The sequence below is a fragment of the Berghia stephanieae genome, chromosome 4 (assembly GCF_034508935.2).
Source record: "Berghia stephanieae isolate SIO BIC M18660-M18661 chromosome 4, UCSD_Bste_1.3, whole genome shotgun sequence".
Taxonomy (NCBI): Eukaryota; Metazoa; Mollusca; class Gastropoda; order Nudibranchia; family Aeolidiidae; genus Berghia; species Berghia stephanieae.
In genome coordinates this window covers 59914233-59929658 of record NC_088363.1, presented here as the reverse complement: position 1 = coordinate 59929658, position 15426 = coordinate 59914233, and the positions used below count along the sequence as shown (strand labels likewise).

At 37.5% G+C, this 15426-nt stretch overlaps 1 protein-coding gene across 1 annotated transcript in view; it reads right to left on the bottom strand.

The window, feature by feature from the left end:
- The window catches only part of LOC144970936 (centrosomal protein of 135 kDa-like), a 58392-nt gene that overhangs the window by 35035 nt on the left and 7931 nt on the right, over positions 1-15426 (bottom strand). The gene's annotated exons all lie outside the window — the stretch shown is intronic.

Sequence of the window (15426 nt, the reverse complement as noted above, 5' to 3'; positions counted from 1 at the left end):
CGAGAGAAGCAGCAATGAGGCCTCGTAATGCCAGGAAGCAGGAGACACAGCGTCCCATTTTAGTCCTCACGCATCACCCCCATGCCGATCAAGTGAGGAACATCCTATTGCAGAACTATGGGATCCTCCAGGTGGGCGAAGACACCCACAGAGTTTTTTCAGAACCCCCGTTGGTAGCATATCGACGGGATCGTAACCTGAGGGATCTCCTTGTCAGAAGCCGCCTGGAACCCATACCTAGGGATGGACCTAAAGCCAGATCGTGTATGCGACCCCGATGCAAGACTTGTGGGCACCTGTGGGAGTATGACAGAGTCAGCTTTCCAGACAAGATTTGGGACATCAGGCGGCCGTTTACTTGCACTGACCGTAATCTAGTCTATGCGATTACGTGCTCCCTGTGTGGGATTGCTTACGTTGGTGAGACCGGAAAGAGGCTGGGTGACAGATTCGTGCAGCACTTGCGTGACATATCGAACTGTGCAGACACAGCAGTGGCCAGACACTTCAATCTGCCAGACCACTGCGATGTACAGTGTGTGCGTGTGTGTGTGCTCAGTTTTTGCCATTCGGACACTTCCGCCCGTCGACGTAGGGAAACTCACCTGATCAAGTTGTTGGGAACGCTGACTCCACGCGGACTCAACACCAGGATTGACCACCACTAGATGTCAACCTCCCCCATATTCATCACCACTGCGGCTCTCACTTCTGCCACTACAGCTACTGCTGCTGCTACTACTACTACTTCTACTACTACTACTACTACTACTTCTACTACTACTACTACTACTACTACTACTTCTACTACTACTACTTCTACTACTACTACTACTACTACTACTACTACTACTACTACTACTACCACTACTACCACTACTACTACTACCACTACTACTACTGTTCATACTACTAAAAGTACAACTCTACCTACCTACCTACCTACCTATCTATCTATCTATCTATCTATCTATCTATCTATCTATCTATCTATCTATCTATCTATCTATCTATCTATCTATCTATCTAGCTAGCTAGCTAGCTACCTATCTATCTACTGATTATCCACCGATTCATAGTCATCTACCTTCCTAGCTATCTCTCATTGTGTCCAATCATCCACTTTTTTATCCATTTATATATGTATATACCCCTCTATCACTCGCCTGTTCTCTCGCTCTCTCTCACCTCCCCTCCCCCCTTTCTCTCTCTCTCTCTCTCTCTCTCTCTCTCTCTCTCTCTCTCTCTCTCTCTCTCTCTCTCTCTTTCTTTCTTTCTTTCTTTGTCCCCCTCTCTCTCTCTTTCTTTGTCCCCCTCTCTCTCTCTTTCTCCCTCCCCCCCCTCTCTCTCTAATTCCCCCTCTCTACCGGTCCGCCTCAAACCAACCCCCCTCCCCACCCCCCCCCCCCCCCCTTTTTTTTTTTTTTTTCTCTCTCTCTGTCTCTCTCTCTCTCTCTCTCTCTCTCTCTCTCTCTCTCTCTCTCTCTCTCTCTCTCTCTCTCTCTCTCTCTCTCTCTCCCCTCTTTTCTATCTACCTATCTATCTGTCTATCCATCTATCTATTTATCGGTGTATTCCACTTTACTATCGCATCGTTCCTTCGCGAAGATTCGACCTTCGCTCATCCAACAAACACCCCCCCCCCCCCCCACCTCCGCCGTGACTCTTTCACCTCGCCCCCTCCACCGCCCCCTACTGTTCCACTACAGTGTTCTACTACTACTACTACTACTACTACTACTACTACTACTACTACTACTACTACTACTACTACTACTACTACTACTACTACTACTACTACTACCAATATGTCTTTTACCTTCCATTATAGTCTGGAAAGTTCGGTTCCCTGACGCTGACCTTTGCTTATCAATTAGATCACCCCCTGGGGCACCCTATCCTCTACCCACGCCACGCTAACATTTCATTCATACTGCAACCACCATTGAGTACAGACGATACAAGTTATTTTTCATTATATTTTATTTGTTTTCCACGTTTATTTGTGTATTGTTGTGCTGACGAAGGGTTTGTACCCGAAACGTCCATTGTCTGTTTTGTTCCCATACGAAGCCTTTCCATTTTCACTCTTTCGTTAGTATTTTACGATCACCGGCTTCAGGCAGCCCTTACCGTTTTCTACTCTTTTGATAGGTTGATAACAACAAGAAAAATAACAACAATCATAAATAATAATAATAATAATAATAATAATAATAATAATAATAATAATAATAATAAGAAGAAGAAGAAGAAGAAGAAGAAGAAGAAGAAGAAGAAGAAGAAGAGAAGAAGAAGAAGAAGAAGAAGAAGAAGAAGAAGAAGAAGAAAAAGAAGAAGAGAAGAAGAAGAAGAAGAAGAAGAAGAAGAAGAAGAAGAAGAAGAAGAAGAAGAAGAAGAAGAAGAAGAAGAAGAAGAAGAAGAAGAAGAAAACAACAACACAACAACAACAACAACAACAACAACAACAAGAATAATAACAACAATAATAATAATAATAATAATAATAATAATAATAATAATAATAATAATAATAATAATAATAATATAAAAAGATAACAATAAACTTGAGAATTTATTAGCACGAGAGCCACAAAATGTACTCAAAGCGCTTTAAAAGGGCTCTCTGGACAACAGCAACACTGAACATGTGAGGGGATACAAGGCGCCTGTTAGAAGATATTACTTTTTTTTTTCCCGACAGAGACAACGCTGTTAAAGACTAGCAACTCATTTTACACCTGAATAAGGTAAAACGATATGCCTATATCCAACCCCCTGTCTCTGTGACCTAACGAATCCATTCCCCTCAAGGAACAGTTTAATCCCGACTAATCCCACCATTCCTATTTCCTATACGTTTCTTTTCAAACCTTCAATAAACGACCTTCTTGAAAGTAAATGCTATTTCTTTCCGTCTCTACTAATCGCACTCTCGTATACAATCACTGCTTGAATAGCATTGCTTTGTTTTCTTCTTTTCAATGAGATCTTGCAGTTTGTGCACAACAACAATAATATGACATCGTGAGACTGGTAAAATAGCAATTCCGAAATGAACGCATTATGATCTCTATAATTCAATCATAAACAAATGAATCAACACTTATCCATTCATTGACGTAGACCGGTTCCTAATCCCTTTAATTCAACTACATATCAATTAATCAAAATAATCGGCAAAACTTGACTAGTTTTATGACCTTATTCGGTCAGAGGAGGATTCTAGTGTAACGAAGTTGGAGGGAATTTGGAGGGCAATGTAAGAAAAAAATTGTAAAAGAGTAGAGTGGGGATAGCGGTCCCAATATTATCATCACAAATGAGCATTGATAAAGGGTCGTTCTTGAAACATTCACTACGACGTTCGATATATAGGACAGCAAATTCACGTTATCATAGCGATATATGAAATCGTTTTAAACAACAACAAAAAATATGCTCTAAACGTTGATGGAATTGTCTCTCAGCCAATCAAACTCCCATAAGATTGATACACTATTGTGACTGCCCCATCCTTCTCCTCTACTTTCTTTGGTCTTCATCCTACTCCTTCTGCTCCCTTTCCTCAACTTGCTTCTCCTCCTCCCCTTTCTCATTACTCTTTTCTCGCACTTTCCTTCTCCTCCTCATCTTTCTAATTCATTTTTATCCTCCTCCTCCTCCTTCTTCTTCTTCTTCTTCTTCTTCTTCTTCTTCTTCTTCTTCTTCTTCTTCTTCTTCTTCTTCTTCTTCTTCTTCTTCTTCTTCTTCTTCTTCTTCTTTTCCTTCTCCTCCTCTTCCTCCTTCTTTCTTTCAGTTTGCAGAATATCTGAATGTACGAGTGCCTCCGACCCCATCACAATACATGATAATAACAAGGCTTTCATTTTGATAAGACTAGACACACACACACACACACACACACACACACACACACGCACGCACACGCACACCATATTCGATACCATCATAATATAACACCGTTCCTTTCATATCTACATGATATTATAATATACAAGATACATACAACCACACGCTGCAAAAACACTCCAGCTACCTTCAATGCAGACCCATGGATCAACGGCAAAGCCGAAAATCTGCTAGGCCAACAAAAGAGACTTACTTTTTATCTGTCGAACTATTGGGGCCCTTTGTCGAGTTGTGGAACCAACGTCCGATATAACAGTAAGTGTGTTGACACATTCTAGGCGAGTGGTCAAGGGCTAAACCGGCTGTCTGATCCGTTACTGACCGGGCATTTGACGCCCAGTGACCGGACGTATTGATTACTCACGCCATTCACCCCCCCCCCCCCCCCCTTTTCCTGTCCTTCTAGATTTACTCCTTTCCCACTTATTTACCCACAGTAAACGAAACCACTGACCAGTTAAACATTGAATGTACGCATTGTGCGTGATTTAATTGTCCAATCAGCAAAAAAAGAAAGAAAAAGACTCAAATCGTAATCTGCGGTATATTATCTATGGCCTTCTCTCTAACATTGTTCGAACAAGAATGTCCTCTACTTTTTCTCTTTTGTTTTGGCTTTTCATGTCAATAATCGAAACCTATACCTCTATCAATAATAAATGTTGTCCTTTACGTTGTGGTGATCGTTGTAAAATAACACAAGACAGACAATGGTTTTGTTGAGAAAAGTATTATTGTGCGGTATGACACTCGCTTTCGGATCGGAAGGTCATGGGTTCGAGCCTCGCTCGGCGAATAGTTGCGTCCTTGGAAAAGACTCTTTACTCACATCCCCTCGCCGTACTCGGTTGTAAAATGAGTACCTGGCCGTTAACAGCATGAGTGTCTCTGTCGGTAAAAAAATTGTAGTATCGCCTAACAGGCGTCAAGTCTCATTCTACATGTTAAGTGTTGCTGTTGGATAGGGACCCGTTTAGTGGATATTGCGCTATATAAAGCTCAAGTTAAATCTACTAGCCCACTTTGTATACCATGGGACAAATAGGCATTGGGTTGTTAATTAAAAGAAAACAATGCCTCTCTTTTCGGTTAAGCGATATTATCAGTGAATGGCCCATCCTGCCGTGCAAAAACAAAACATTTTTTGTTTTTTCATTTTGGCCCGAAAACATTTACTCCCACAAATATCGACCAAGATGAATTCAATCTTGTCTAAAAGTTTTAAAACCCAAAGAAGTCTCTGGTTTGAGATATTTTTACTCTTTGGGACTCATCTTAATCTATCGATTTTATATTTGAAGCAAAAGTTTCCAGGCCAAAATGAATGAAAAGTATTTTTTCACTGTGCGGGTATTGTCATTATAAAAACAATTTTTTAAAATTGATAATTATATACTATACTTGTATTCGTCAGAACATTCAATAAACAATAAACCAGTGATTAATTAAATTACAGTAATGAACGTATAAAAGAATAAGGAGTGAGGACTAGCAATAAACATCATGATTAATTTCCGATAGATACGTGAAATGTTTGACATGACAGTAGTATAAAGGGCGGTCTTGGATTGTTATGGGATTTATCTTTTCTTTTTTTTTTTTTTTTTTTTGTCTTTTTGGAATCATGAGACCTAGTTTTGGAAATTATTATAATAATTATTTATTGATATAGAGCCAGTATCCACAAATAGTGCTCAGAGGTGCTTTACAATAGCTTTTTTGGTATCACACATGTTCATTCATTCGATTACAAGATCGCAACAACAGTCGAAGTTCACATAGAATCACGATAAGCAAAATGAAAACGATTGATTTAAAAATGCCGTTTGAAGACTGGTAGACTTTCACATTGTTGGGTTTAAGGTGGTAAAGAATTCTATACTATTGGGGCCGAAAATGCAAAACCACGCTCAGCAATCTTTCTTCTTTGGGTTGTTTTTCTCCATTAGCGATGGACTGGCGGATCGCCGTGATCGAGTTGGTTTATATTCCCCCACAAGGTATTCAGGTGGTGTATGGTGAAGGCAATTGTAAGCAAAATAGGCGATTTTGTATATTATTCTTTTCTGATAGGTCCGATTTCTATCATCGCAACACCTTTTCCTGCACACTAATTGAAAATTTTAGCCTGACATTATTTTTCTGACACTGCGTTGTTTATCCGTTTTTATCTCATTCTTCAAATGGGGAATGAAATTCTCGGTGTTAATTTTTTGTGTATTTTTTACTTCGAACCGAATATTGTTTTAGCCTAACCAGGAAATCAAAATTAAGCAAATTTCACCTCAAAAATGGTAAAGGCGAATGAAAAGCGCGCAGTTGGCTTTAGTATTTTCATACGGGGCCCTCAAATACACCTACAACAACATATCAATATATTTTACAAGAATTATTAACAACTGAGTTGAGTGGTCATGTGAACACCGATGCTGATTAATGCTAAACTCATATATGTTTTAAAGATACTTCAATCGAAATGGCCTCCATATGAGGAGCGGGCATTTATATTAGACAAGGATCATAACCATATCAAACAATAAATACATAAATATATCAATAAATAAAATGAAATGAAATTACATTAACTTATGTTAGAGTCGTACCAACGCCATAAAAACAACAGTATGTTATATAGACACGTTGTCAGTTTTTATTAAACAATAAATACATAAATATATCAATAAATAAAATGAAATGAAATTACATAAACTTATGTTAGAGTCGTACCAACGCCATAAAAACAACAGTATGTTATATAGACACGTTGTCAGTTTTTAACCCCCCCATCCCACCAATAATTTTAAAAAATAAATAAAAGTAAGAGATACAATTCCCACCTACAGCAAAGTGACTATTTTTTCCAAGTCTGTTTCCATCAGTGACATTACCATAGGCTTACTGTGGATTTTACCGTGGAAGTCAAATAAATTGTGCGGCTATGTGGTCTTGTGGTATGACACTAGCTTTCGGATCGGAGGGTCCTGGGTTCGAGCTTCGCTCGGCGCATAGTTGAGTCCTTGGAAAAGACTCTTTACTTACATTCTACCACAGTACTGGGGGTGTAAAACGAATACCTGGCCGCTAACAATGTTGTCTCTGTCCGAAAAAAAATTGTAATATCGCCTAACAGGCGTCATGTCACGTCCTACATGTTGGCCAGGGACCCATTGTAAAGCGCTTTGAGCACGTTTAGTGGGTATTGCGCTATATAAAAGATCATTTTTTTAAAAAATAGACGACTCGTGACTCATCGATGAAATGGCTCATTGGGCGTTGAAAAAGACAAAGACAAAGGAGAGAGTTGTTTACATGTAATGCACAAACTCATGCCCATGACCGCACACTAAAGGTATATGATAACAGTAGAAGGAAAAGAAAAGTGATGGATAGAATGAGAGAAAAAAAACATACAGAGAGAGAGAGAGAGAGAGAGAGAGAGAGAGAGAGAGAGAGAGAGAGAGAGAGATCAAACGATAGCTTCTGATAGAAAGCCAATCGAATATGATCTATTCCACCAGTGCATTCAATGTCGCATGTAGTAGGTCCAATATTTACTCATAACAATAGCCACAATAAATGTTTGTCTAACGAATACTGGCTTTACGCCTATGTAACATTCCTATGTTTCGGTGAAGTGCCCTCAATTGATATCGGTATAAAACAGGGGACATTGTTGAAAACCTGGCGTGCTCCAACAAGCGCTTAACTCTCCAGTCTCTCTATGCATTTCTTGCCAACATCAAAATGTTACAAGGCAATGAATTGTCTAATTGTTTTACGAGAAATTGATAAAAGAAAGTCCTTCTTCAATGCAGACTAAGGTATATTATGTCAAACCAGATGAAATGACGATACACATTCATAAAGTTTTAATTTTATGTCTTATCTTTTTCTTTAAAATATCAAAATTAAATTGATAGCACAATAAAGTCAAACGACAAAGGTTGATATATTCTTTTAAACTGAGAAAACTGTAAGGAAGAAGGCGAGGAGGTGAAAGAAGAGGCGTTAGCAATTATAATTATATGACCTTGTTACATAAAACAAATGAGAAGTCAAACGAAAATTGTATCCCCAATATCAACACGACTTCGTGAGATTGTGACAAAGCGCGGAGTAAAGAGATTAGGGCCTATCACTAAGAATTAACCGAACAAGAGAACCGTTCAGTAATGTAGAAGTAGAAGCCAGGTCGAGTATTGATAGGAGAGAAGTAGATTAGAAGCGGTGGTAGTATTGGAATGCATGTACCAGATAGGCAGGTTGAATGTGTAGGTATATATGTATTATTGTACAGTGCAGTGTACGAACGACCCGGCAAGCACGAAAACCTCTCGGGGCAGCGGCAGGTTAATGGCAGATTGTCGAGGTGAGAAAAGTTAGTGTGTAGTGGCGTCCCGTGTGTAGCCTAGCAACAAGGGCAATCACTCACATTCGTGAGCAAGAAAAGATGAAAGCGGTTAATTCCCTTGCATTATTAGTTCAATGGAAAATTTGAAAAAGAAAATAATAAATGCCTCTTGCCTATAAGGGGGAAGGGGGAGTTATCATTAAAAGTAACCTATCCATCGACAACATTTTTGCTTTCTTTCTAATTTAAACAGCAGGGTGCCATCTCTAAAAAATTATATATTTATATATATATATATATATATATATATATATATATATATATATATATATATATATATATATATATTTATTTTTTTAAAAATGAAAACTGGATTCTATGATTTTTTAAAAATAATAACTGAATAAGAAGTTGATAATTATTGACTAGTGTCTTAGAGTTAGGATTTTAGTCTATGATATTTATTAAAACCTCTCTTGCTTGTGAATTTTAATATATTTTTAATGAGTTTTATCACAAAATTTAAGTATTATATAAACCGATATTGAAGATGAAAAATGATAAAACTTTATTTAAAAATAAATGATTGCTGACGTTCAATGCTAAGCAATACATGTTGCTAAGATTCATCCAACTAATACACGAAAAACCTTATATTTTCTTATTCATCAGGGGTGAGAATGACTGGTCACAAAAAAGGAGGAAATTTTTCATCGTGAAGATCATGACCCATCCATGCGACCATAACCTATAAATTTGAATTTCACTAAAATTTACTGAGATGCGATCCAAAATTTGTCTCGCAGCAATTTCTAACACGACTCGGTGGAATTTCAAAAGTTGAAAGTGTAATTACAACATTTGGTGGTTGTAGCAGGGATGATGGTGGTTGTAGTAATAACAGTGGAAGGGATGATGATGTGGTGGTGGTTGTAGTAATAGCAGTGGTAGGGATGATGTGGTAGTGATTCTAGTAGTAGTATGGATGATTGTGTGGTGGTGGTTGTAGTAGCTGTGGTAGGAATAATGATGTGGTGGTAGTTGTAGTAGTAGTGGTGGTAGGGATGATGTTGTGGTGGTTGGGATGATGGTTTGGTGGTGGTTGTAGTAGTGGTGGTGGTAGGGATGATGTTGTGGTGGTTGTAATAGTAGTGGTGGTAGGGATGATGTTGTGGTGGTTGTAATAGTAGTGGTGGTAGGGATGATGGTTTGGTGGTGGTTGTAGTAGTAGTGGTGGTAGGGATTATGTTATGGTGGTTATAGTAGTTGTGGTGGTAGGGATGATGGTGTTGTGGTGGTGGTTGTAGTAGTAGTGGTGGTAGGGATGATGATGTTGTGGTGGTTGTAGTAGTAGTGGTGGTAGGGATGATGGTGTTTGGTGATGGTTGTAGTAGTAGTGGTGGTAGGGATGATGGTGTTGTGGTGGTTGTAGTAGTTGTGGTGGTAGGGATGATGGTTTGGTGGTGGTTGTAGTAGTAGTGGTGGTAGGGGTGATGATATGATGGTGGCTGTAGTAGTGGTAGTAGGGTTGATGATGTGGTGGTAGTTGTAGTAGTAGTGGTGGTAGGGATGATGGTTGTAATAGTAGTGGTGGTAGGGATGATGGTTGTAATAGTAGTGGTGGTAGATGATGTGGTGGTGGTTGTAGTAGTAGTGGTGGTAGGGATGATGATATGATGGTGGTTGTAGTAGTGGTAGTAGTTGTAGGAGTAGTGGTGGTAGGGATGATGGTTGTAATAGTAGTGGTGGTAGGGATGATGGTTGTAATAGTAGTGGTGGTAGGGATGATGGTTGTAATAGTAGTGGTGGTAGATGATGTGGTGGTGGTTGTAGTAGTAGTGGTGGTAGGGATGATGATATGATGGTGGTTGTAGTAGTGGTAGTAGTTGTAGGAGTAGTGGTGGTAGGGATGATGGTTGTAATAGTAGTGGTGGTAGGGATGACGGTTGTAATAGTGGTGGTGGTAGGGATGATGTGGTGCTATTTGTAGTAGTAGTGGTGGTGGGGATGCTGATATGATGGTGGTTGTAGTAGTGGTAGTAGGGTTGATGATGTGGTGGTAGTTGTAGTAGTAGTGGTGGTAGGGATGATGTGGTGCTATTTGTAGTAGTAGTGGTGGTAGGGATGATGTTGTGGTGGTGATTGTAATAGTAGTGTTGGTAGAGATGTTGATGTAGTGGTTTTGGTGAGTGTTTTTTTATTCAGTGATGATAATAGCAATTGTCAAAAAGGAGGAACCTTTCTCAGTCTATCGATCAAACACAAGCAAAGAAACCTAGTAGTTAGTCAGCTTATAAATACAACCCAAGAATCTCTCAAATTTAAAGCCATAGTCAAAAGGTAAAAAGGAAAAAGATTAAACTAAGCCAACCACCATTGCTTTGTTCTAATATATCATCTCTATATACCAGATGATTTAATGTGGTTGCGAAAGAAAGAAAGAGAGAGAGAGAGAGAGAGAGAGAGAGAGAGAGAGAGAGAGAGAGAGAGAGAGAGAGAGAGAGAGAGAGGGGGGGGGGGGGGGAGGAGAAGAGACTTCTTTACCAGAATTACTTATGTATTGACCTTTTGAACTCTATATCTAAAAAAAAAAAAAGAAGAAGAAGAAAAGAGAAATAGAAAGAAAGGCAAAGGGGGGGGGGGGGGGGGAAAGAGAGAGAGAGAGAGGAGAGAGAGAGAGAGAGAGAGAGGAGAGAGAGAGAGAGAGAGGGGAGAGAGAGGAGAGAGAGAGAGAGAGAGAGAGAGAGAGAGAGAGAGAGATTTAAAAAGTAATAGGTACCTACAACAAGGGGAAAAAATCCAGACCCATTTGTCCCTCCCCTTCCCCTTCAACCATCAACTAACTAATCAAAGAACACTACCTACTGGTCTTCTGTGTCTATTGTGACATCTGGTGCCATACTGTCTGGCCCAACGTCATAAAAACGGGACCGTCACTAAATTTCACGAGACTGAGAGCACAGGTGTCAAAATATGACATATGACATAATGGTGATTTTGAGGAAAATGTTTGACACGGCAAATTTGAAAAAGGAGGAAATGTGATGGGATGGGCGGAGATAAACTACCATTTAGGCGGAAATCCGCCTTTAGGCGGAAGATTCTCAGCCCTGTTCACATGATGTAGAGGATAAGGCAGTGCACGAACACCGGAAGAGACCCGACTTGAGCCAACGGGCAGTACTTTATGCCTTGCATTGCAGCTAATGTCTGGTTTAACTGGTTTCTATTTGAGATAGACCCTTAAAGAAAAATTCTCCCTTGAATAAATAGAATTGTAAGGTTTAATTCCTAAAACATCGCTGTCATATTGAATAAACTACAATAAAGATTGAACATTTTTAATGAAGAAATAAGTTTTTTTAAAAATAAAAAAACAAACGATTAAGTGAATACATTTAAGTTGGATTGTTTTTTGGGGTGTTGTTTTTTGGTTTTGTTTGTTCTTTTGTGTGTGCAGGGGGAGGGGGGGAGGTTGTTGCTTTGTATGTTGTTTTATTAAACATATATAAAATTCTATAACACAGTTCAAGATTCATTTCTATTCACTTATAGCCTTATTGTTTTCAATGGAGAGATTTATTTCCTCTCAAATCACAATCACCATCATTCCTTTGGCTGCTAACAGCAGCCCTACCATATTTAACAAGCAACTTGTTAAAACTCATAAAGCGCTTTGAGCATGTCCTTGGAAAAGACTCTTTACTCACATTCTCACACCATACCCAGGAGTAAAATGTATACCTGGTCGTCAACAGTATTGTCTGTCGGTTAAAAAATGTATTATCACCTAACAGGCATCATGTCTTGTTCTACATGTTAAGTGTTGCTAGGGACCCCTTGTAAAGTGCTTTGAGCATGTTTAGTGGATATTGCGCTATATAAAAGGCTTCATTTAATTTAAATGCAGGTGTCAACGAGTACCTGACTATAACTAGTGACGGTTATTGCTAGTATTTTTTTTTAAAAGATGACCAACAGGCAACTTGTACTATAAGAAATGGAAATTTTGATCCATATATGACCTGCTGGAAGACCAAACGAAAAATTCTGATATCCAAAAAGCACGATGAATCTAGAGAAATGCTCGCCATAAATGTTCATATTTATTAATTTATCAAGCTATAAGAACACCGGTTTGAGCTCATGAGCCCTGCTTTAGCACCTCATTTCTTTAAAATCACTATATCTCAGTTAACAGCGCTGCAATGAAGTTGACAGCTATCACAGTCATACATGAAAAAAAAAAAGACTTTTAAAGACAAAATCCCAATGGACACAAATAAAGGGATTGTTGTAATTTTATCCAAACTTGAGTCGCATCACTGTGGTAAAAATCGTAAGATATGGAGTGAGAGTAAAGCCAAATTCTCCCTGGAAAAGGTTAAAACTCTTTCATAAATGATGTTTGTGATTCTCATTTTTGTTGTCAGTTTCATTTGAGAGAAATATGAGTTTGGGAATGACTGACCCAAATTATGACAGCTAACAAGAGCTATGATTCCAGTGTACTAAAGAAAAAAGGATTTTGCTTTTTATATCCAGACTAAAAAAAAAATATAAAATAAACAATCCTACCTACTTTCTTAACAGTTCAGACATTAATCGATCCACAAGGAATCTATGTGATCAGAAAGAATGCCTAAGCCTTGCTACATCTCATTATGTCAATGAAGATCAGAGCTTATTCTTATTTTAAGATTCATGTCGCAAATAGTCATTAAAAGTTGTTTAACTCCTGTTTTTAAAACTTTTCTTTACTTTCGTTTTCTTTCTCACACAAAATTAAAGAAAGGAAAATATAAAAGCAGTAATGTCACAGGTATAAAAAAGGACCATTTGCATACAGTATGTCCTCCTGAATTGGAATTCTGAAATCCAGAATCTCCTGTAATCCAAAAAGGTGAGGAGAGAACTGATATATTTCTACTTTATTTGTAATGTATGAATGATCAAGAAATTCTTGCTCCACCATCCAAACATCCAATTCAGAAAAACAGTATTTTTGAGTTAATGCCCCAACAATATGACAGTGATCCACTTGCAACACACCTAATAAAGGCTCGCAGACTTACTATTGACACACAAACGATGCCCAATGAATAGAGGCACTGATTATTTAGTGGTTATGCAATGTGTCTGTTTGTGTAGTAGGCAATGATGGTCTGCAGCTTAAACTCATGAAACACCCTCTCTTGATTATCCCATTTCTTTAGAAGAGACAGGTTGACTGAATAAGTTGATGTGATTACAATGAAAGTGATAGGATAAACTTTTGACAGGTATGAAATATTGTTATTGCATATTATCACTTGTTTTTAAAAAAGTATATATATATATACTTTTTTAAAAACAAGTGATAATATGCAATGACAATGGGTTTTTTTTTGTTTGTTCCATATATATATATATATATATATATATATATATATATATATATATATATATATATATATATATATATGAACAAACAAAAGAAAAACCCATATATATATATATATATATATATTTATGAGTGTTGGTGGGTACTTGTAGGTACGAAAGTGCTCGATAATGGTGGTTAGAGCTAATATATAATGTAAATTTTCACTCACATTTTTGCCGAGACGACTCGTTTCTGTGTTTTTCCTTTAATTCACACTTCTTCAGTCGGCATAATCCATTCTGTCATGTCCGTAGAAACTCCAAAGTTTCTACGGACATGACAGAATGGATTATGCCGACTGAAGAAGTGTGAATTAAAGGAAAACACAGAAACGAGTCGTCTCGGCAAAAAATGTGAGTGAAAATTTACATTATATATATATATATATATATATATATATATATATATATATATATATATATAAATCAAATGAGAAACAAACAAAAGAAAAACCCATTGTCATTGCATATTATCACAAACAAACAAAAAACCACAAAACCAACTAAAAAAGAATTCACCAATTTCCCTGTTTATGCAGCTTCCGGCCACTGCTGAATGATGTTGTAGTAATACATCCTACATTTAACATACAATTTATGTCATAAGATCATTTGATTTTAAAAAAACATACGACTTTGATTGTTTGTTTGCAATACAAAACTATCAACTATCAAAAGCATCAATGCCAGTAAAAAAAAAAAAGAAAGACAGAAAATTTTGACGACAGTAATAGTATGAAAAATCTAGAGGAAACTCAAATTTTTTCAAACATGGAACAGAAATGGATCCTAAAGGAAATTTATCCTTATGAATGGTTTAAGCCCACCTACATAAAAGGGGGAAAAGTATCTCCCCAAACCTAAGAATTATTTGATTTTTCATCTCGATGAAGTAGCTCATTCCAAGGACAAGGAAAAAAAGAAATAGTATTTTGTCTCTATTAACCGCATGAATTTTAAAAACTACATCCCCACAAATTATCTGGATTGCTCTTCTCATGTAAATACCCCTCTACAATAAAAAGAATACAGATGGTACAGAAGGATGAATTGAGAAGAACACAATCACACATCATTTCTTATGATGTATATAGTGAATTGGGCAGTTGGTGGTTAACTGCTTGTTTAGTATGCAGCTTTGTGAGATCCCATCCCTTCATCCACCGATAGACACATTCTTTACATAAAAAAGGTAACAACGAAATGCACAAGCCTACTGCATAATGCTAATATTCAGACTTAGCAAAGTTCGTTGACATAAACTGAGTGATAGATAGCAGGAATGTATGTTAGCGTGGTTCACTTGATAAAGTATTGATTGAATAAAAAAAGAAAGGCTCAAACTTTGACCACCTATACTGATTCTAGCCTGTTTCTGAAGATCGAACAAAAGGAAAGGACATTTTAGGTTCACTTTTGCAAAAATTACATTAAAAGAACTCTTTTTAAAAACTATTTTAGTTATCAAAAAACATTCTGTAGCTCCGAGTCATGAACAAACAAGTCAAGATAAAGGCTTTAGGGATAGTTGAAAAGCTGAGCCAGCACAAGGAATAAATTGGGTGCAATTCACTGATATTCATTTCTTTTCCATTTTTTTTTTTTTGGACATGACTCAAGAAAATTGTCACAGTTTATTATTTTTTTTACAGTGAAAAGTTCGTACATAATAGCTATAAAATGGTCTGTCTTTAAAAAGGATTTCATTAAACATCTTACATTTGTAATGTGTCAAAATG